The sequence below is a fragment of the Apium graveolens genome, chromosome 6 (assembly GCF_009905375.1).
Source record: "Apium graveolens cultivar Ventura chromosome 6, ASM990537v1, whole genome shotgun sequence".
NCBI lineage: Eukaryota > Viridiplantae > Streptophyta > Magnoliopsida > Apiales > Apiaceae > Apium > Apium graveolens.
Genome location: NC_133652.1, coordinates 208,311,721 through 208,335,445, shown reverse-complemented (window position 1 = coordinate 208,335,445; position 23,725 = coordinate 208,311,721).

The following is a 23,725-nucleotide window of genomic DNA, read 5'->3' as shown; positions in this document are numbered from 1 at the left end:
TAATTCGAATTATTAAATTAATTTAATTAATTCGAATTTTCTTAATATTATTCTTAAAATTCTGAAAGTGTGTGTCTTATTATTATTTTTTTTAAATGGCTCTCAATTTCCAAATTGTTTCGCATAATCTTGTTGGTTATTTTAATCCAGATAAATGTGATGTAGAAAAATTTAAGCCGTGGATTAGATTTTTAAATGACCATTCGATTGTTAGCTCTGCTATTAAATCAAATGTGATTTTAAATGTTGATCTGCTAAGACTAATTTGCACAACCTCTACTGTGGCCGATGATTTTAAATCTTTTTCATTCACCGTGGCAAACACACAGTATGTGGTTGATGAAATAGTCGTCAATCGAGCTTTAAATTTTCCTATGGACAATTTCTGTAATTTGCCCTCTGAAAAAATGATATTTCAAACTTTTTCCATGCTATTCACTATCAGGGGGTAATTAATTTAACCAAGTTATCAAAATCCAATTTGGTGTCTGAATGGGACATTTTCTTCGATACACTTTCTAAAGTGTTTGCCAACTGCACTAAATCCAACTTTCACAACATCACTTCCACTCTGCAGTATATTGGTCTTGCGGTTGTTTTCAATCAAAGGATCAATTTTGGCAAACTACTTTTACCCATTCTCTTGAGACGTCTTACTACTGCTTTACGTGATCATTCTACAAATCGTAGGGTCTCGTGTTACTATGCTGGTTTTCTCATGCTTATAGCAGAACATATTCTCTCACATGAGCATAAAGCCCTTTTTGCTAACTCCGCAGTAACCGAACCCCCTCCTGTAAGCAAAAAGATTTACACCCGCCAAGACACAACTTTCAAATTCATGCAAGTTCCAGTACTTGTATATGCTTTTATGGCCACTTATATTCCCTTACCTATCTTCAATCTTCCCGGTCATGAACAGCAAGCTCAACCTCCAGTGGTTCAAACCACCCAGGCTCAAGCATCAGATGCTCTTCCTCTACAGGTAATAGTTCCTCCAACTCAACCTATTCCTACTTCTGTTGAAAGACCCCCAGTGGTTGATAGGACTGACCATGAAGTTGTAGAACCACAGCTTCAATCCCAGGTCATAGAGCCAAACACAGAGTCACAACCTATCTCAACCTCTCCCCCACTGTCTAAAATGTTGCCTAGAAGGTTAATAGGAAGTAGTTTGTTGGTAATGTGAATGAACCCTCAGCTCTGCCTCCTCCGAAGAAAAGAAGAACATTTACTGAGGCATCTGAAAGCCCATCCTTGTCCTCCCAACAGGACATGGACTTTGAAATGGCCACTGAACAGTTACTAGAAAATCCTCTCAACATGATGAATCTATTGAAATTCGCCATAGGGCCATGGCATCCTATACTGAGTCAAGCACAATTCCATTACTCACAATGGAAGCATATAGACCAGTAGATGATACTCATGACACGGAGCGAGGAGTGCACATAGAGTCGGTTACAGTGCCTGCCATAGTTAAGGCAGAAGAGCAGTCAAATGCTTCTGAGGGAAAATCTGACTCTCAGCCACCTTTAATAGAGTCATTTTCTCCCCTCCCAGATCCAACACCTCTGGCTCCCTCATGGGATTCTCCACTCATAGATTTATCTGGAGAAAGTGGAGGGCAACTCGGTCAATCTATCACTGAAGCAATTCAGACATCTATTTCACATGACATGATAGGTTTGACTGAGGATCGGGACTCGCGAATTCCCATTGCACCACCACTGACCTCTCTTGAAGAGACTAGGGTGACTTTAAATGCAGGTACAGAAGATCAGCCTCAGGAAGACTGCTCACGAGCAATTATATTGAGAGATACACATGCACGTGAGTTGAGTGAATTAAACAGGAGAGATATTCAGATGAGCGCACACACAGACACAAACACTAAAAATCTGTTAGCTCAAATTGCTGATCTCAAGGAACAACTTGCAAAAAGTCAGGCTGAAGCTAAATCATTCAAAGCACAAGTGGTTGAACGGTCTTCTTCTTCCATCTCTGTCAATAATCAGCTGGCTCTTATCAGGACTGAAATATCAGATTTGAAGACATCTGTTGTACCAAAGCTTAACTCAATCCAGGAATCTCCAACGTTATCAGCTGACGACATTTCAAACTTCTGCTCTCTACATACAAGAATGACTTCTCTTGAAGACTTGGTTGAAATGAATCATTCACTAGATTCCTCCAGATTTCTGAAGATAGAGACGGGTATGGAACATCTGAATGAAGGGATGAAGCACCTGTACTACATGATCAAAAATTCTCACTGCCCCAATGAAGAACAAAGGACTTTCTTTGAAGGGCCGTCTGGTGGAGGCTCGGGCTCGGGAGGTGATGGAGGTCATAGAGGATCTAAGGGAAAGTCTGTAGAGGATTCCTCAACTAAGGGGGAGAAGAAAGGGAGAAATGATAAGGGAAAAGAAAAAGAGTCATCTGCTGGAGGCACAGGGAAGCCTGATGATATCTACTATAGTGGATAACAGGATGACTTTGATATTTGTGACGTTCCCACTGAACCAGTCTTGGAAAATAAAGATGGTTTCTTTAAAGCTGAGGAGGAAAGTGATTTTGGAGAATGGGAAGAGGAAGCTCCAGTGGATCCTCTGTTTGAGAAAGAGTTTCAGCAGCAGCAGTCAGAGATGAAAAGAAAAGAAGCTGAACTCAAAAAGGTCTCCCAGATCATTGACATGAGGAAAGACATACAAAGAACAGAAACTCTTCAAAAGCAACGTCTTCATGACATTAAAGCTCAAGAAAGGAGAAGAGATGTCAGACTGAAGATTGGTGAAAAATGGGATGAAGCTAGGAGAGTACTTGATATGCCTCAGCTGAGCACAAACAATGATAGACAGTTTTTACATCTTCTGGACAAGCTGGAGATCTCTAATCCAAACAATGACATGTACATGAATGCTATAAAGACTGAAGTCTCAAGGATCACAGCTTCCTTTGACAGATCCCTAAATGAGATGAGCATATTTGTATATTGTCAGAGCGAAGGATCTTTCAAGGTGTCACTTCATCTGTTTGAGAATCGTTCTTTGTTAGAGATTTGGGTTCTTCTCAACAAAGTAAAAAGAAGCTCAGAATTGAATGAAGTTCTTCGAGAAAGGCTCAAAGAGTTTGCCAGCAGGGCTAGTCCTCAAGTGGTCAACAATCCTCATCAGGTAAGATTCTTTAAGTCCAACTGTCTTCAAATCTTCCAGCTCGATTCACAATCTCTTAAAGACTACTCAGCTAAGCATCTGGTCTGGATGGAACATCACTTAAGAATTGCTGGATATTCATCCATGTTGAAAACTCAAGCAGCTGATCTGATTCAAGCTTATTGTAAAAAGAATATTAAAAGGTACAATCAACTCAAGAATAAGCTAAAGACAGTTGGAGTTAAACCAGTTAGACCAGACAGCTTCACTTCAGAAAAGGATCGTGTCTTTGACAAGGAGTTGCTTCAAGATTTAGAAGAAGGTGAAGTCAGAAGAGAGGACAACTGAATTCAATTAGCTCAAAACACAATGTAATATGATTAGAGCTTTATGAATCAAGATAGACTAATGTAGTTATATGTTCAGGCTAGAGGAACATCTATCTTGTATTCACTTGTAAATTTCTTTTAGAATCTGGAAATTGTTAAATATAATCCAGAACTTTTCTACTATTTACTTTGTATTACTGTTTATATCTTTTTCTTATTTGTTAGTTGAGTTATCCTCTAGGTATTTGTTGTTATTGTCTAACAAGCAAATAGGGGGAGATTGAAAGGCATATGTTATAGCCTATTTGTTTATTCGAGGATTTAACTCAACTCAAATAAGAATGTAATAAGTAAATAGTGGATCTATCGTCAGAGAGATCTCACAGAGTAACATATGTCAAAGGATTAAGTAACATTGTTCATCTACAGACTTGATGACTTAATTCACTGGAAGAAGCTCAAGAAATTGATCAAGCCTCAGTGATATAAATCAAGATTGTGGATTTAATCAAGTGACAGAGATCTCGTCAGGGTATCAATTAATTACAAGGATTTAGTCTGAAGAAAATCAAGAGTATCAAGGTCAAGGCATGAAGAAGCGTCACGGAAGTTAGTCACTCATGAACCAGACAGTACATCGAGTGTCAACATTGAAGTGATGGAATTGATTCGTAATTGACAGTGATTTTTAGAAGATTTTTAGAGGAATGGTTGCTGCTCAAGATTGGTATTAATTCTCTATTAATTAATTAAGCCATATAATTTAATTAAGAAATAAATTAAATCTGCAAAGATTAATTTATTGATTAATTGAATTAATTGATTAATTAATTCAGAATTATTATTTGATTAAAATTTGTTTTAATCCAGCAAGACTATCTTTTATATTAGGAAGACAATCGGTATGACAATCAATAGTCATACCGAATGTCATGCTAGTTCATTTGGATTGTCTTGCCGAAAGTCCTACCAGTTCAAATGGATTGTCATGCCAGTTCATTTGATTGTCTTGCCGAAAGTCTTGCTGATTCAATTGGATTGTTTTGCTTACTTAAACAACAGAAAGCAGATCATTTTTAAAAGAACACGGCATTGAATATTCAACAGCAAAACACAGAACAAGAGAACCTGCAGAGAAATTATTGCAAACTACACAGATCATTTATTTCTAGTATTTATTGTTAAATCCAATCCACTAGAAATACTTTTCTTGTTCTTGTGTAACTATCTAGCGGATCGAAATCCCTAGAACTTAATCTCAAATCGCTTTTAGCATTTGATCTTTTTTTTTTGCAAAAATAGAAAAAGTTCATGTCAAATTTATTCTAGATTTGTAATAATTGATTTGAGATTAATCCCTTGTAAACGATACCGTTGTTGTAACACCTTTCAAGTTTAATAATAGTTTTATTTAACTTGAATTTTGTTTCACCTTTTTATTCCGCATTTTATTCGATTAAACGGTATTGTTTGTATTCAACCCCCCTTCTACAAACATATTGGGACCTAACAATTCTTGAAAATGAAAATGGTTTATATTGTTTTGAAAAGGGTTGATTATGTTAATGTGTAGCTTAAAGCTCGAGAACCCTGATTTTTAATCTGTTGATCATATGATTGATTCCATATAATGAAATACTGTTGCTTTTCTCTTTCTGAAAGATCTATTATGATCCTTTAATGATTTGTGATGAATGTCGGCTTTCGTCCTACGCTGAGCCTTGTTCCTTAAACGCCCCATATTGTTCCTTCAAAACCTTTCCTTAACCCAAAAGCTGGAAATCTGCCACCTAGAACAAATAAAGTAGAATGCACTGAGTTTGGTAAAGTATATTGTGAATTGATATCGTAGAACTGCTTTATAGTTACTTGCTGAGTTTTATACTCATATGTTTATTTTAATCTAACCATGGCAGTTAAGCAAGAAGATGGTCAGGCTTAGGCGCACTGCTCGTAAGAGCGTACCTGGTGGTCCCTATCGTGTTGAGGGCTTCCGATTGCCAGAGCAAGTAGTGGTATTTTTGAGTGAGCACGTTGTTAGATATATTTGATAATGTCATGTCTAATATGATTTATGTTTAGTTTTCAGATCTTACTTAAACAGGACAAATCAGTACTTAACTGAAATCAGCACTTATACTGAAGTCAGAACTTAAGTCATCAGTACTTAAGGTTCAGGAGATATTTATCAGAAGATAATATCAGGACTTAAAGGAAATATTCAGATAAGGAAGGCAGCTGATTTACAGGAAGAGAAGATCTAGACAAACGTAAGAAGAGATATGCATGAAGAAGGAATTCCGTGAAGAATGGAATACTTGGAAGAAAAGATATCTGATTGATATATTTTAGGAAGCAGAATTATATTCCATATAAATTAGCGATTATCTTGTAACTGTGTAGTATATAAACACAGACATAGGGTTTACACTATAAGTGTTATCATTATCGAGAAGATTATTCATTGTAACCCTAGCAGCTCTCGTGATATTTGTTCATCACTGAGAGAGGACAGTTCCATACTGTAACAGAGTTTCTTGTTTTGAATAAAGTTTGTTTTCTGTTACTTGAGTTATTAGAGTTCGATTTGATTGTGCTATACACTGTATTCACCCCCCTCTACAGTGTGTGTGTGACCTAACAAGTGGTATCATAGCCTATCTGTTAACACACAAACAGTTTAAGATCCAAAAAAAATCATGTCTGAAGTAGAAACTCCAACTAAGCCCACCAAAACTGAAGAACCTCCAAAGACACAAATCCATAGCCGATATGAGGCTATTAGAGTTCCCATATTGAGACCATCTGAATATCCCGTATGGAAGGTAAGGATGACCATGTTTCTGGAAGCTACAGATCCAGAATATCTTGATAGAATCAAGGAAGGGCCTCACAAACCAACCAAGCTCGCTGTTGCAGTTGCAGGTGAATCAGCAAAGTCAGTACCAAAGGAGAAGAGTGACTACACTGCTGAAGATATCGCATCAATTGCTAAGGATGCTAAGGTACGACACTTACTGCATAGTGCCATTGATAATGTAATGTCAAACAGGGTAATAAACTGCAAGACTGCAAAGGAGATATGGGATGCCTTGTAAACAAGATGTCAGGGAACTGATACGATTAAGAAGAACAGGAAGACAATACTCACTCAAGAGTATGAACACTTTGACTCAAAGGCTAATGAGTCATTGACTGATTTATATGATAGATTTATCAAACTCTTGAATGATTTGTCACTGGTTGATAACGAGTATGATCTTGAAGATTCAAACCTTAAATTCCTGTTGGCTCTTCCTGAAAGCTGGGATTTGAAGGCAACAACAATAAGAGATAACTATAATCTTGATGAAACGACTCTTGATGAAATTTATGGGATGCTCAAGACTCATGAACTTGAGATGGAACAAAGAAGCAAGAGGAAATGAGGAAATTCAAGAACAGTTGCTCTTAAGGCTGAAGAAGAATCCCTCAAGGCAACTACCTCAAGGAAAGGCAAGGGTAAAGCTCTCTTCACAAAGTCTGATACTGAGTCATCAAGTTCTGATAGTGATGATGACTCAGAATCTAAAAGCTTGCCTGAGACGGATGCTGATTAAGAGATGATGAAGCTGTGTGCCCTTATGGTGAAAGGAATCACAAAGATTGCATACAGGAAGTTCAGGATGGGAAAGAAGTTTTCCAGGAAAGGTGCAAGTTCTGATAAGAAGAATTTCAGAAAATCTGAGGGCAAAGGAGGAAAGTCTGACAGAGGAGATTATACAAATGTCAAATGCTACAACTGTGGTGAGAAAGGCCACATATATCCTAATTGCAAGAAAGTGAAGAGTGATAAAGGCAAGGCTCTTGTCACAAAGAACAAAAGCTCGACAGACACCTCAGATTCTGAAAGTGAGGAGAATTATGCCTTGATGGCAAATGCTGATATGGCAAGTGCTGAAAGCAGTTCTGAAGCTGCTGAGTTAAAGGTACCTCAAACTACTTATGCCTTTCATACTGATGATATTAATGAGTTGAGAAGATATCTTAAAACCATGCTCATTAGCTATAGAGATCAAACTTTAACATATGAAAGATTAACTTCTGAAAATCTTGCTTGCAAAAAGAGGAATGATTATTTAGAAAAAGAGTTAGTCATGTTCCATCAAACTCAGAAAGATAGAGATGATGATTTCTACATTAGGGATGAATTACTTAAAATGAATGAATCTCTAAAAGCTGAGTTAGAAAAGGAAAGAGAGATTATCAGGACTTGGACTAACTCTGGCAGAACAACTCAGAATTTGTTAAGTAGTGAAAACTGGAAAGAGGGCTTAGGTTATGGAGAGGATAAGAATGATAAAGGAAATGTAGATATTAAGCCTATAGTTGTTAAACAAAAGCCAAAGTTAAAACATGTTAAGTTTGTAACTGTAAAGTTTGATACTGAGAAATCAGAAGTTAAAAAGGAATTAACTTCTGATAAACTAAAACAGGAAAAGACAACTGAAGTAAACGTAGGCTTAATGATAAAGAAGCAGCTAAGCATAAGCTGAAACATGTTAAGAATGCAAACAAGGCAAAATCACCTAGGAAAAATAGGAATGGAAAGGAAGGTGTGAATAAAAGCAATGATTATAAGCCTGTTCCTGATGCTCCTAGAAAAACATGTCATAATTGTGGAAGTTCTAACCATCTGGCTTCTTTTTGCAGGAAGAATAAGAATATAAACTCCTTACCTTCAAAGTTAGGAGTTAAGAGTCAGTCTATTAGATATAAGCCACAAAATCCTTGTTTTCATTGTGGTAGTTTATGGCATTCCATTTATACTTGTAAGGAATATCATATTTTGTACTATGATTATTATAAAATAAAACCTTCTTTAAAGAAAGTTAGCATTGTTCCTTCTAGTGTAAGTTCTGATTCAAAGTCTGATAGTGATAAGAAAAACGTTAACATAAACTCTGATGCTAAATCCGCTGCAAATGTTAACAAACTTAATAAGGCCAAAGGATCCAAGCAAGTATGGGTCCTTAACACTAATCATTAGTGGTCTTTATGATTGCAGGGCAACAGGAAAAACATCTTAGTTCTGGACAGTGGATGTTCAGGACATATGACTGGAAATAAAGCCCTGCTATCAGACTTTGTGGAGAAGGCTGGCCCAAGTGTTCCTTATGAAGATGGCAACATTGGAAAAACGTTGGGATATGGCAATATCAATCTTGGGAATGTCATCATTAAAGAAGTAGCTCTGGTCCCAGGACTTAAACACAATCTGCTGAGTGTTAGTCAAATCTGTGACAGAGGTTATCATGTGGATTTCTTTGAAGAACACTGTGAAGTTGTAAGTAAATCTACAGGCAAAGTTGTTCTGAAAGGATACATGCGTGGTAATATTTATGAAGCCAAGCTTTCAACAAGTACTGATGGTTCTGCAATCTGTCTGATGAGTAGAGCATCAATTGAAGAAAGCTGGAATTGGCACAAGAAACTCTCTCATTTAAATTTCAACAATATAAATGAATTAGTCAAGAAAGATCTTGTGAGAGGACTGCCAAAGTCAGTATTTGCTCCTGATGGCCTTTGTGATTCTTGTCAGAAGGCTAAACAAAGGAAATCCTCATTCAAGAGCAAGACTTAATCATCAATCCTTGAGACTTATCACCTACTACATGTTGATCTATTTGGTCCAGTAAATGTCATGTCTATTGCAAAGAAGAAATATGCAATGGTCATAGTGGATGAGTTCACCAGATACGCATGGGTGTATTTCTTGCATACAAAAAGTGAAACTGCATCTATCTTGATTGATCATGTCAGGAAACTGGATAAATTGGTCAAAGATTCTGTGAAGATAATAAGAAGTGATAATGGTACTGAGTTCAAGAATTTGATAATGAAAGAGTTCTGCAAAGACCATGGAATCAAGCAGGAATTTTCTTCTCCTGGAACTCCACAACAAAATGGAGTTGTTGAAAGAAAGAATGGAACTCTCATTGAAGCTGCACGTACAATGCTTGATGAAGCAAAGCTTCCAACCTATTTCTGGGCTGAAGCTGTGCAGACTGCTTATTTTACTCAAAATGCAACACTCATTAACAAGCAAGGAAATACTCCATATGAGATGGTGAAGAAAAAGAAGCCAAATCTGAAGTATTTTCATGTATTTGGATGCAAATGCTTTGTTCTTAAGACTCATCCTGAACAGCTATCCAAATTTGATCTAAAAGCTGATGAAGGAATCTTTATTGGATATCCACTTTCCATAAAAGCCTTCAGAGTCTATAACTTGAGAACAAGAGTGGTCATGGAATCTATCAATGTCTCTTTTGATGATAAGAAGATTATTGGACTTGAAGATTTCAATGATCATGATCAGCTGAGATTTGAAAATGAAGACTTAAATTCTGATACTGAAAATCCTGAGTGTCTAAATCCTGATACTGCAAATTCTGATGGATTAAACTCTGATGTTATTGAAACTGTGGTGACTACACCAAAGGAAGATGCACCTATGTAGGGGGAGCATACTAAAGATACAACCACATCTCAAGAAGCATCAGAACATACATCTGGCTCTTCAAGTTCTGATTCGTCAAGTTCTGATAAGCCAACATCTGATAATTCTGATAACTTAAATTCTAAAGAATCCAACTCAGAGAGCATAGTTTCAGGGGGAGCATCAGAAAATGTTGATGAAGATAGCATGGATCATGGGGGAGCATCCAGTTCTAGAGAAAACCTTCCATCTACAAGAAAGTAGACTAAATCACATACACCTGACTTAATAATTAGAAATCCTGATGCAGGTGTCAGAACTAGAACAGCTACTTCAAGTGAATGTCTTTACAATTCTTTTCTTTCTCAGACTGAACCAAAGAAAATGGAAGAAGCTCTTCAAGATGCTGATTGGGTGCAAGCAATGCAGGAAGAGTTAAATGAATTTGAAAGAAACAAAGTCTGGACCCTAGTGCCAAGACCAAAGAACAGATCTGTTGTTGGTACAAATTGGGTATTCAGAAACAAAACTGATAGTGATGGCATAATTACAAGGAATAAGGCAAGGTTGGTTGTAAAAGGATATTCTCAACAGGAAGGAATTGATTATGATGAAACATTTGCACCAGTTGCTAGATTGGAAGCCATAAGGATATTTTTGGCTTATGCTGCTCATAAAAAGTTTACTGTCTTTCAAATGGATGTGAAAAGTGCTTTTCTCAATGGAGAATTGGAGGAGGAATTATATGTTGAACAACCTCCAGGCTTTGTAGATCCCAAATAACCTAATCATGTCTACAGGCTTGATAAAGCACTTTATGGCCTTAAGCAAGCTCCAAGAGCATGGTATGAGACATTAGCTCAGTTTCTTCTGGAAAGTGGATTTAACAGAGGAACTATAGACAAAACACTGTTCTACCTCAACCATGGAAAGGACTTACTTCTGGTTCAGATATATGTTGATGATATCATCTTTGGTTCTACAAATAACAGACTTTGTAAGAAGTTTGCCAAACTGATGCAGTCAAGATATCAAATGAGTATGATGGGGGAACTTAGCTATTTTCTGGGCCTTCAAGTCAAGCAGAATGAAGAAGGCACTTTTATTTGTCAAACCAAGTACACCAGAAATTTGCTGAAGAAATTTGGAATGCAAGATTGTTCAAGTGCATCCACTCCCATGGCCACTGCAACAAAACTAGATAAGGATACTAGTAAATCAGTTGATATTACTGATTATAGAGGTATGATTGGCTCTCTACTCTATCTAACTATTAGTAGACCTGATATCATGTATGCTACCTGTCTTTGTGCAAGATTTCAAGCAGATCCAAGAGAACCTCACTTAACAGCTGTGAAAAGAATTTTCAAGTATCTTAAAGAAACAGCTGATCTGGGATTGTGGTATCCCAGAGAATCAGATTTTAAACTAATAGGTTACTCAGATGCAGATTTTGCAGGTTGCAAAATGGACTAGAAAAGTACAAGTGGAAGCTGCCAATTTCTTGGAGGCAGATTGGTTTCTTGGTTTAGCAAGAAACAAAAGTCAATTTCCACATCAACTGCAGAAGCAGAGTACATTGCTGCCAGAAGCTGTTGTGCACAGATTCTTTGGATGAAGAATCAGTTACTGGATTATGGGTTAACATATTTTAAAATCCCTATTTACTGTGATAATCAAAGTGCTATTGCTATGACAGGTAATCCAGTTCAACACTCAATGACAAAGCACATCAGCATTAGGTACCACTTCATAAGGGAACATGTGGATGAAGGTACAGTGGAATTGCACTTTGTTCCAACAGATCAACAACTAGCAGATATCTTCACAAAACCACTATGTGAAGCTACTTTTACAAGATTGGTAAATGAACTTGGAATGGTTTCAGGTTCTTTCTCTAAATCTGCTTAGCTCTTGTTCTGATGCATCAGACTTTATGATCAGTATTTACAGAAATTACTCTCTTTGTATTCTGTGCTTAATTGAAAATTGTTTAAGTACTGATTGTTGTCTGATGTGAATTTCTAAACTCTGATAGTGATATGACTGTTTATGTGACTATTCAATCCTATGAGGATAACTATGCTAGATGCTGACCTAGTAGTCTTTAATATACTAGAGATCCCACGTTAGAAGTAATTATTTATGTGGAAATCTATTGACACAAGCAAATTCTGATATTGAGCTTAGTTAAGTTTACTTTGTCTATCTTATTACTAAGTCAAAAACTAGAATAATGCTTCTCATATGTTAAGTTCTGATGTTAGTAAATCTGTTGAATGTACTAAGTGCTGATAAACTTCACTTATCAAAAGAAAAAGGAAAAGAAACAAGGAATAAAAATCAGGTACTCCTTTGAGATCTAGAGTAAAAATGTGGAAGGGACGACCCAAGTGCATTGCTGGTATTAAGTAATATGCATCAGAAAAAGCGAAAATAAATATTTTTCTTGGTGACTTTCACACTCTATGATTACTGGAGAAATACTCTGATAACAGCATAAATTCTGATAAGCAGTCGTAACTCACTTACACTGAGAAGCCACTGTAAAATGGAATTTCAAAAGATGCATAAAATAAGCACAACAACAGTTGAGGTGGACTCATGCATGAACTCATTCAAAAGTAGGCTTCAGAATAATGACAGATTTTAAGTAAAGTTCTAAGTTATGCCTTATTTCTAAGATGTACTGAAGTGAATCAGACTTTACTCTTTGTCTGATATTTTGCTTAATGCACACACTTACACTCCATATGAATGATGAAAATTACTGTGGCATTCAATGTTGTTATAGATGAACCGTTTATGTGTCAAATTGCATAAATTCTGAGGACAAATTCTAATGGAAGTTCTGATGATTAAGTTCTGAAGAATCAACATCAGAATTTGTGTGAAGAATTACGGAAATAGGCATTCACTTTTTGAGTTAAGAAATCATGTTCTGATGACTGTTAAGTTCTGATATAAGTCTAAGTGCTGATATTAAATTCTGATTCTTTACTTGACTTATTTGTGGTTAAAATCTGCAACAGTCTTATTTTAATTCAGAATATGTTTGGGTAGAATATTAACAGTCAATATAATTAGGGTTAGTGGAACACGTACATGCACATTAATTTTTATTTGGTTCTTGTGCGCATTAAACCCTGTTTTACACTTCCAATGACTGTTTTTCTTCTTCCCAGTCTAGGGAGACGAGGTAGAATTATTTCTACCTGTCCACATTAAATTATCCTCGCGTCTCCTGGCATTCTATTGCCTATATAAACCATCACCTCACATCAGCCTACACATCATTTCTTTTCTCACATACTCACTCTCTTTTCCTTCATACCAACACAATCATGGTTAACTACAATATGTTTTTAAACTATGAGACCTTCAACATGGAGTTGAGCTGTGAGGAATGGCAGTAGGAATGGCACGTAACTGTCATTCCTGATGAGATTTGGGACTCGATTCCCCAGGAGGTTCTCACACACCTCCTGTTCTTTTACATGAACTACCATCGCCATCTGGAGCGATTGGAAGAAGAAAGGTTGGATGCTCTCCGCCAACAAGAGTGAATCATTCGACTCACTATTCTTTTTGTAGAGAGTCGGAAGAAGAAATAATTTGTTTTCTTCTTCCTGTTTTTCTTCATCGTCAGCTTTGTCCGGCTTCTTAGCCAAGGACAAAAGCTGTTGATGTTAGGTTTAGTAGCTTAGGACAGTCTTGTAATGTTCTAATGTAAATCTCAATTTCATGAATGTATTCTCTTAATATATTAATGGAATTTTATATTTTTGCAAGATTTTGTCTCTGAGATGTTTTGCAATTCTACAGCATTTTTAAATCCTGATATATCCATATTCTGATGACAATTTTAATTGCTGATATAAATTAAGTTCTGATTCTGAAATGTCAGTACTTGTTTACTTGATTTATTTTTTGGTCATTCTCACACTTAAATATTTTTACAGAATATTGGTTTTGCAGTGAAAATGATTAAATAAGTGGGAGCAGTTTAAATTTTAAATTAAAACTGACTTATCTCAATTAATGGGATTACTTAGTAAGTGGAACAGTTTTTTCCTTGAAAAACTGCATGTGATAAGTAATGATTACTGTTTTTCCGTGCCCATTAACTATACATTATTGCTGCATGTCTGACAGGTGTCCAACGGTTATTTTTTTTAACCATGTATAAGTAAGAGAGAGAGAAGATTTACAATCTTTTATTTACTTTTACACATTATCTCTCTTTCTTTACTTTTACTCTCTCTCATCTCCTGACGTTGGTTTTCATACAGACATTTTATCAAACACCTTACAGGCAACCTTAATTCTCAATTTTTCTCATGGCACCTAAGGATTTGATCATAGATGGAGACAGGTTCGTTCCCAACAACTATGCTGCAATCTTAAACCATGATGAAGCTCCATCTGAGTTGTATTTTGTGCAAGATCTTCTTGCACACAGTGAAATTGGGTATGCATTGACCCAGCCTTCAGTCTTTTCAAGCCAACAAGTTCTGACGTTTTAGCGCACTGGGCATTTTGATAATGGTGGTGCAACTGGTACTCCCATCATTATTTTTGAAGTCAATGATGATGCGCATGTGGTAACTCCTGGAACAGTTCGCAAGGCTTTACATTTACCAGAAGGCTGCATTTTCTCAACACCGGAGGAACCAGTTCTACAGCAGCTCATGGCCAATTTGGGGTATGAGCAGAGTTTGGCTAAGCTTGGACAGTTGAAACGAGCACATATCAGAAAGGAATGGAGCTTTTTCTTCGACTGCATCACTAAAGCCTTCGGGAATAAGTGTTCCAACTTTGATGCCATTCCAATAATGAGTCAGCACATCGGGTATGCTATTATTAACCAAACTCATTTTGATTTTGCAAGTGCTGTGCTAGGTTTTATAGGGGATATAATGACAGAGGATAGGAATGTTGTCTACTTTGCTAGATTCCGTCAGCTTATATATAATTTCTGTTGTGCTGATGAACCCCAACCTACCACTGACTTATTTCCACCCTTTAAACTTGCAAAACGGGCTTTTAATGACTTGGTAAATGCTGACCTTAAGAAAACGGTGGTTAGACCTTTACAGATTCCTCAGTCTGTAAAATAGATCCTGGTAAATGCTGATCCTCAAACCTATAGATCTGTTTATCCTGATGTTCAACCTACCACCACATCCCAAACACCACACCAACCATCAGAACATACCACACATACATCTATACCTCAACCCTCTCTCAGAACATATCTCAAAACTTATCTCACACCTTCACAGACAACTCAACTTTCATCCTCAGCACCTACTGTGAAGCCTTCATCTTCCAAACCCAAAAGGACAAAGACTGTTCCTTAGACACCACGGAAGAGAAGGAGGATTGTTCTGAGAGATGAGTCAGACAGTGAGGAACAGGTTTCTGCATCAGAACCTGTTGTTAAAGAAGCTGAGAAGGTCTCTTCTCAGAAGGATTCTGGAATTGGGGGATCTAAGCTTCTCAAAAGGCTTAGAAGAATGACTTATGCTGAACCTCCAAAGGAATCTCCTCCTTCAAAGAGATACAAGAAACAGAGAGCTAAAAGGCCAGCTTCAGATGATGAGGAAGCAGCAGCTAAGGAAAGAGATCAGGAATCTCTGATCTCAAAAGAACCAGAATTTGCTAAAGCTACTGCATCTCCCTCTCCATTATCCCCAACTCAGGAAGCTGCTACTGATAAGGCAAATACCCCATCTGTGTCTCCTGTACATGAAAATGTATCTCCTGTGGACCCAGGCACAAGTGCTGAAATTGATATTCACAACCTGGTTGTGCCTGAGGTTCTCTACTTAGAAGCTCCAACAGCAATTAATCCATCAACAACACCTTTTACTGATGCTACTCAAACACCAGAATTATCTACAACACCTTCTCTGCATCTAGATATTGATGATCAGAATATTGGTGAGCATCAGGATATGGCTGTTGATCAGACTTAGAAACAGATCAGCACTTAGAGGATGATGCTGAAGCCTCAATTGCTTCTCATACTGTTGTTTTATCAGAAGATGCTAATTCTGTCAGTTCTGATGCTTCAAATGCTGATGATACTGGTGATGCTGCTATTAATGCAGATGCTGATGAAGCTGGTCCTTCAGAATATGCATCTCAACAAATTGTTCATAAATCTGAACTAGTTAAGAAGTTTGTTACAAGAGCAGCACCAGTACCTTGGAGTGAAACTCCTAGAGGACAGGAGTGGACTAAAGAATGGAACTCAGTTACCTTTGTTCCATCTGAAAAGATTCTTGCTGAGCACTTGGAAAAAGCTGATGGAATGTTAATTAATGATGATTTCAAGACACAGCTTTGAGTCACTGCATTGAGTACTAGACATCTTCAAGGTCTCCATTCAACAACTCATGCAGAGTTACATAAAATTCAGGAAGAATTGCTCAAGCAAGAAACGACTCAGAAAATTGATAAGAAAGAATTCTTCCAACCTACCTTTGACAGAGTTGCTTACATTGAGAAGACCCAAGAGAAGCAACAGTCTCAGATTGATGATATTTTGAAAAATCAAGCTTCTCAGCAATCTCAACTCGATGAAATCCAAGCCTCAGTGGAATTGCTTATCTCTCTTCTCTTACCTGCTGATGCCAAAAAGGGGGAGAAGGTAATTAAGTCCAAATGCAAAATTGTTAAGACACTGAAGGGGAAGGATGATGAAAAAGATGACGAGGGAAACTCTGGAATGGGTGGAGGTCATGGTCAAGGTAGAAGCTTCTCATCAAGAAGAGCTGAAATTACAAGTCATAGGACAAGTTCTGATACTGGAAAAAGAATTACTTCTGATACTGGTAAAAGGATAAGTTCTGATGAACTTTTGGATCTTGATGAAGAAATATCAAGACAGTTATTTCTGAAAGAAAATTCAGGAATGGACTTGGAAAGTCTGATGGAAGAAGAAGCTAGACTTAAGTCAGAAAAAGTCAATTCTAAATATGAAGCTTCTGTGGGTAAAAAGAAACTTCCAAAGGCCAAAGGCATTGTGATAAAAGAAAGAACAAATCCTGAAGTAACCAAGGCTAAATCACAATTGCAGATAGATCCAAGGTCTAAGGGCAAAGAGAAAGTTGGTGAACCTATCAAGGTTTATGTGCCTCCTGTGGATGAAGAAATTACTGTTGAAGATGTTGATCTTGCTCTGACTTCAAGAAAAATTTCTAAGACAACCTCTGACATGGCTCAAGTTGTTCAGAGTAAAGATATAGTTAGTTATGATATTTCAAAGAAGCAAGTAACCTCTGACATAGCTCAAGTTAACTTGATATCAGAAGATAAATCAAAGGAAACCTCTGACATTGCTCATGTTAAACCTTCAAAGATACTCCTACCAGGATTCACCAAAGCCAAACAGACTCAACCTTTGAAGACTGCTGCAAGTGGTTTTGAAGCAAGATTAGTTACTGGAAAGGAAGCAAGAGATAAATCTGGATTGGGTAGTGCTGATGAAAGAAGAATACAGAACACAACCAATGATCCAACTTCCTTAAGTGAACCAGGTATTGGAGCAACTCCTGAAAGATTGAATCAACTAGAATCTGTACAGATGGTTTACCATACCTATTTGAAAGAACACATCTTGTTGTACTTCATGACAAATGGTAGGGTTATCATATAAGGGAAAATGCCATTCCACTGAAGTATTTTGAAGAATTGGAACATGTATTATTCTTACTTCAAGTGAATGACAAAATAACAGAAAGTGCTGCAAACTATTTGAAGAGTCAAATTCAGAGACAGAAAAGGCTTTATTCTGTTAAGTCTGACAGCATATATCTTCCAAAGTACAGAGATCACAAGGGTGATATTGTTGAGATGAAGCCTAACTCTGCTAAGATTATAACTACCTTTCTGGGTTACAAGGCTGTGGAATTCAATCTTGAGTCTGACAAGGCATATTTGATCAGACTGGATCAGGACATAAGGAAAGCTAAAATTAATGATCTCAGGGTTGCAATCTTCAAACTGGTGAAGATTCTGCAGAACTTAAAGATGCTAAAAGGAGGATGATTGATGAACTCAGATATGCTGAGAGATGTTTGTTAAAGAACTATCTCAGAACAACTCCTGGCATCAGAGAGATCAGAAAGTGAAGCCAAGTCAAGATCTACAACTGCTCAAATTCTGATATTTATAAGACTGAAGTTATTTTCAGAAGTTAAAGTTGGTAAAGCTTTAAGGACTGTAAGTTGTAGTTATCTAGTCAAATTTTCATGCATTTGTACTTAATATTTTTGACATCATCAAATATATGTTAAACTTGTATATTATGCTAATTGAGATTGTTAGATATATTTGATAATATCATGTCTAATATGATTTATGTTTAGTTTTCAGATCTTACTTAAACAGGACAAATCAGTACTTAACTGAAATCAACACTTATACTGAAGTCAGGACTTAAGTCATCAGTACTTAAGGTTTAAGAGATATTTATCAGAAGATAATATCAGGACTTAAAGGAAATATTCAGATAAGGAAGGCAGCTGATTTACAGGAAGAGAAGATCTAGACAAGCGTAAGAAGAGATATACATGAAGAACGAATTCCGTGAAGAATGGAATACTTGGAAGAAAAGATATCTGATTGATATATTTTAGGAAGCAGAATTATATTCCATATCAATTAGCGATTATCTTGTAACTGTGTAGTATATAAACACAGACATAGGGTTTACACTATAAGTGTTATCATTATCGAGAAGATTATTCATTGTAACCCTAGCAGCTCTCGTGATATTTATTCATCACTGAGAGAGGACAGTTCCATACTGTAACAGAGTTTATTGTTTTGAATAAAGTTTGTTTTCTGTTACTTGAGTTATTAGAGTTCGATTTGATTGTGCTATACACTGTATTCACCCCCCTCTACAGTGTGTGTGTGACCTAACACACGCGCCTAGAAAGAAATCTGTAAAGATATAATGGGTTATCTATCGGTTCCCAGCCGGAATCGATATTGTCTATTTAATAATATTTTGGGGTTGTAAGTTATATTTTATGATTGGTAGTTTTAATCTTGTCTCATACTTTATCTTGTTGATCCTGTTAGTAGTTAATCGGGGTTTATGCTTATTTAATTATTAGAATAAAGGTGTGTGAGTCCTCATTTCCTAACCCCGAGATTGAGAGCATCACAGCAGTCATGTTGGAAAAAGAAGAAGGTGCAGTCATGGGAGTAGGCATAGACAAGTAATTAACACTACCACACTTAACACAGAGTTTTCTTGGTGCATATTTATTAGGTGTGTAGTTGTTATGTTTGTTAATCCCTACCTTCCCATTTCTATTGTTTTTCTTTTTAGCTTCCGTTTTAACCTCAATCTTTTCCAGCCTGTCATTCAATTGCTTGATAGACATATGACCAACATTAACTTTCTTTTCTTTTCTAACTTGACTTGATTCTCCCGGAACAAAGTTTTTAGAGACTAATCCATATTTCTTATTAAATTTTGAAGTAACTTAGCTTTGCTAAATGGTTTACTGATAGCCGACAGATGTGGCTCCTTTTCTCTCGACGGATAATCCTTTTGATTATCCGACGGATGATTTTCATCATTCGTCGAGTCCACATCTGTAAAGAGTCCTTCAACCAGATTGAAATCAAGCTTCTCTTTGCTCTTTTTTCCAGGCTGCATCACAAAAGGATTCTATACCTTGAACTTTAGTAATTTAAGCATGAACATCTCTAGATGATTTCCATGCTTTAATTACTTCATGTTCTCTCTCAAGCCATTTCTTTAAAATCTCTTCTTTCTTCAAGGACTCAGTTAATTCATCCTTAGCAATTTTTACACTCAATTCTCAATTTTTCAAATTCAATAAATTGAGACTCTAGCACATTATTCCTTTCACTTAAAAATAAATTATTTTCTTTAATTTTAGCATTTTCCTTAGTGAGGGACTTAAGTGTAACAATCAGGTGATATAATTCTGTAGACATGTCATTTATCGCATCATTACACTCGGCTTTAGATAAATGTGCTAGGTTAGTAGTGATTACCTGATTTCTTGAAGAACTGGTCTCTGTTTCATCTGATTTGGCCATTAGGGCTAGATTGACATAGCTTGTTTCTTCATCTTCATCCAATCCATCTGCAGCCCAGTCATTCTCTAGTGTGATGAAAGCCCTTTCCTTTTGTTTGAGCAACTCAAAGTATTTCTGTTTATAATCTACAGGCTCAAACTTCTTTTTGCTGGAATCAGACTTTCTACACTCACTAGCAAAATAACCTGCCAAGCCACATTTGAAATATTTGAATTTTGACTTATCAACCATGTTTCTTTTTGGCTTGGCTGCTCCAAAATTCTTCTTGAATATGAGCTTGGAAAATCTCCTGGATAAAAATGCTAGATGGTCATCAATATCATCCATGTTATCTTGGCTCAACTGATTTTCATTCTCAGCTACCAGCCCTTTACCTTTGCTTTCACAGACCTTTGATGTAGATTCAACAACTTCCACATTTATCTCTTTCTCTTTCTCTAACTCAGCAACCAGTGCTATGGATCCTCCTTTCTTCCTTCCTTTCTCCATCCTTTCATCTTGCTCTATTTCAAGCTCATAGGTTTTCAGGATGCCATACAGTCTCTCCAAGATGAAATCCTTGTAATCCTGAGAATTTCTCAATGAGACTGTCATTGGCTTCCACTCCTTTGAGAGATATCTAAGGAACTTGAGGTTAGAGTCTTTTGTTTGATAGACTCTTCCATGCAGCTTTAGAGCATTTAGTAGCTTTTGAAATCTACTAAATATTTCAGTGAGTGACTCACTTTCTTCACAGTGGAAATGCTCATATTGTTGAATCAGGAGCTGCATCTTGTTCTCCCTCACTTGCTCAGTAACATCACAAATAATCTGTATTGTGTCCCAAACCTCTTTGGCTATTTTACAATTAATGATGTTATCAAACATATCACCATCAACACCATTGAACAATATGTTCATGGCCTTCTTATCCTTCCTGACTTGCTCAATATTAGGATCTGACCATTCATGCCGAGGTTTTGGAACAGATTGTTCATTTCCAGTTGCAGCTCTCATAGGTACATAAGAAATCTCTCTATGCAGTCCACATAGGCCTCATCTTGGGAAAGAAGATGTAGGTGCATCTTCACCTTCCAGTGGTGATAGTTGTCTTTGTCCAGAAATGGAATTTTAACTCCAACATCCTTCTTGTTCATCTTGTTGTTTGTTGTGATCTTTATACTCTTTGTTCTTCAAGAGCTTGCTCTGATACCAATTGTTATTCCCTAAACAATACAACAAGAATTACAGAAGGGGGGTTGAATGTAATTCTAGCTACTTTTGAGATTTTAAAAATTGTTCTAACTTAATATATATAACAGTGTTTGATTTGCAATAGTGCGGAATGGAAGAGTAATAGAAATCAAATCACTAAGTAATAAAACACAGGCTTTAAAACTTTCTGGTGGATTTAAAAGTATCCACCATATATATATATATATCAGATTGAGAACTCTGTGAAGCTTTGAATAGCTCATAGCTGCTTTACAAGTTGAACAAACAGAACTACAGAGAAATTCTTACAGAATACAGCTTGATATGTTTCTCTGAAAAAAAGCTTGCTTAGTTAAATATTCTACTTGCTACACTTGGTTTATATATCACCAAGTTACATGACAGTAAGACAAGATAATAAAACAAAACTATATCTAGTCTAACTCCATGCTACTTCATTACTCTATTCCAACATCTTTGAATATCTTCACATTTGCATGGAAATGGTAATGCTTCTTTGTTCTCGAAATCCTGCTTAACAGGCTACCACATTCCTTTTACAAACACCCGACGCATGTGACTGTGTTGTCACTATCAACAGCTATTTTGAATATGATCATCCGTCGGGAGTCAAGTTGATTATCCGTTGGGTACTTTGTTGATCATCTGTCGGGAGCCTTTGTAGATTATCCGTTGGGAGTCTTTCTGCCACTTGACTCTATTTCATTTGTACAGAATTATAAGACATCCTATATTTACAATTAGCCAACCTATTCTGTATATCAATCTAGTAGTCATAATGACTTACAGAATCCTACAACATCTACTCAACTAAAACATATTATTTGCAGAAATATGCCATAATACTTATTTGTTACATAAGCTACACTCTCGATGGATGTTCAGTTGTCATCCGTCAGGACTATAAAGTTCATCCGTCGGGACTGTAATAGAACATCCGTCGAGAGCTACAAAAATCACTAAGTTAAATCTATTAAGGTGTTTTCTTCAAGTTCACAACATATTCCTAACATCTTCCCTATCTTATATGATTTGTCATTCTTATCTTAACTTCTACCTATTCTTATTTCAGGGACCAATAACCTGTGGCTCTGATAACAACTGTAACATCCCCAAATCCAGGGTCAGGATTGGGTATCACTAAACAACTTTAAATAATATAAACCTGTATATTAAAACAAATATACAGATAACCCCTCATTATTCCGTATGGCTTACAGGTTATGGTTTGAAACAAGAATCTAACCTTCTAAAATTACAATAACTAAATACAATTATATTACCTCTTTCCTAACTTCCTAGTATTATTTACTCTGACACTTCCAATTTCCTTCAGCTAGGATCTCTCCACTTTCGCTGTCTATTAAGAGCTATTCACTTTTGACCTCATTTGATACTGAAAGAAATAAGAAATCACAAATCAAGAGTGAGCCAAAAATGCCCAGCAAGTATCATAATGGGTTTCTATGTATCAAATCAAAGAAACTTCTGGAAACAAATTTTAAATGATTTCAAAACATCTTTATTTATTTAAAACAGTTGAGCGAATAAAGCATCGGCCCCCATTGGCCTTTAATCATAAATCACATTATTCTGTAAAAGAACAGTGAACGCTTCACTAATTCATTTCTTGAATCAGATCTTCATTTGTTTTTGTAACCATAACTTTCCAAGAAGGAATGCCATTAATGGCGATCAACAATAAATTAGACTGGACACTAGTAACCAACATGTGCACTATAACCTGCTAATCAGTTAGGATATAGTGCGGATCTATACCCAACTGCATAGACCCACCAACATATGGGGTACCCAGGCACTATGGCCTAATAATCAAGGGTCCAGCCATCTCTGGCCCTTAGGGTCCAGCTCGTTCCTGGCCCTCATCATAATCCATCCAGTCCGTAGAGTATTTTGATGTCAAATCACTTTAATTTCAAATAATCCCGATTCAGGGTTCGCAAATAACCCGAAATAATAGGTATTTGCTCAAGATATCAATCGATAATCAAGGAACAAGATCAAAGAGGTACTTGCATAAATAAGAGTAATTGCAGCGAAATATAAAAACATTTAACTATTGCGAACTTAGAATAAGAATGAAGAAATATTTGCAGTATTTTAGAAGAAAGTTTAAGAATACTTGCCTCACTTGATAACCTTTGATATTTAACTTTCTGCCATATCACTCAGTCCTGATGTATCTGTATTTCCATTGACAGGCTACCTGACCTTTCTTGTCAATCACCATTTCAGGTTTATCTCTATTTTGAATCCACCCATCTTAATACCCCACACAATCAAGATTTATATTTACTATAACTGTCTGGCTTTGAACATCTCGAACTAGGTGTATCTACCATAAAAGACACTATTTCAATTAACTGATAACATATAATTGCCATCATATATTTATTCTTATCTTCTACCCACCTGATAATAACAGATAA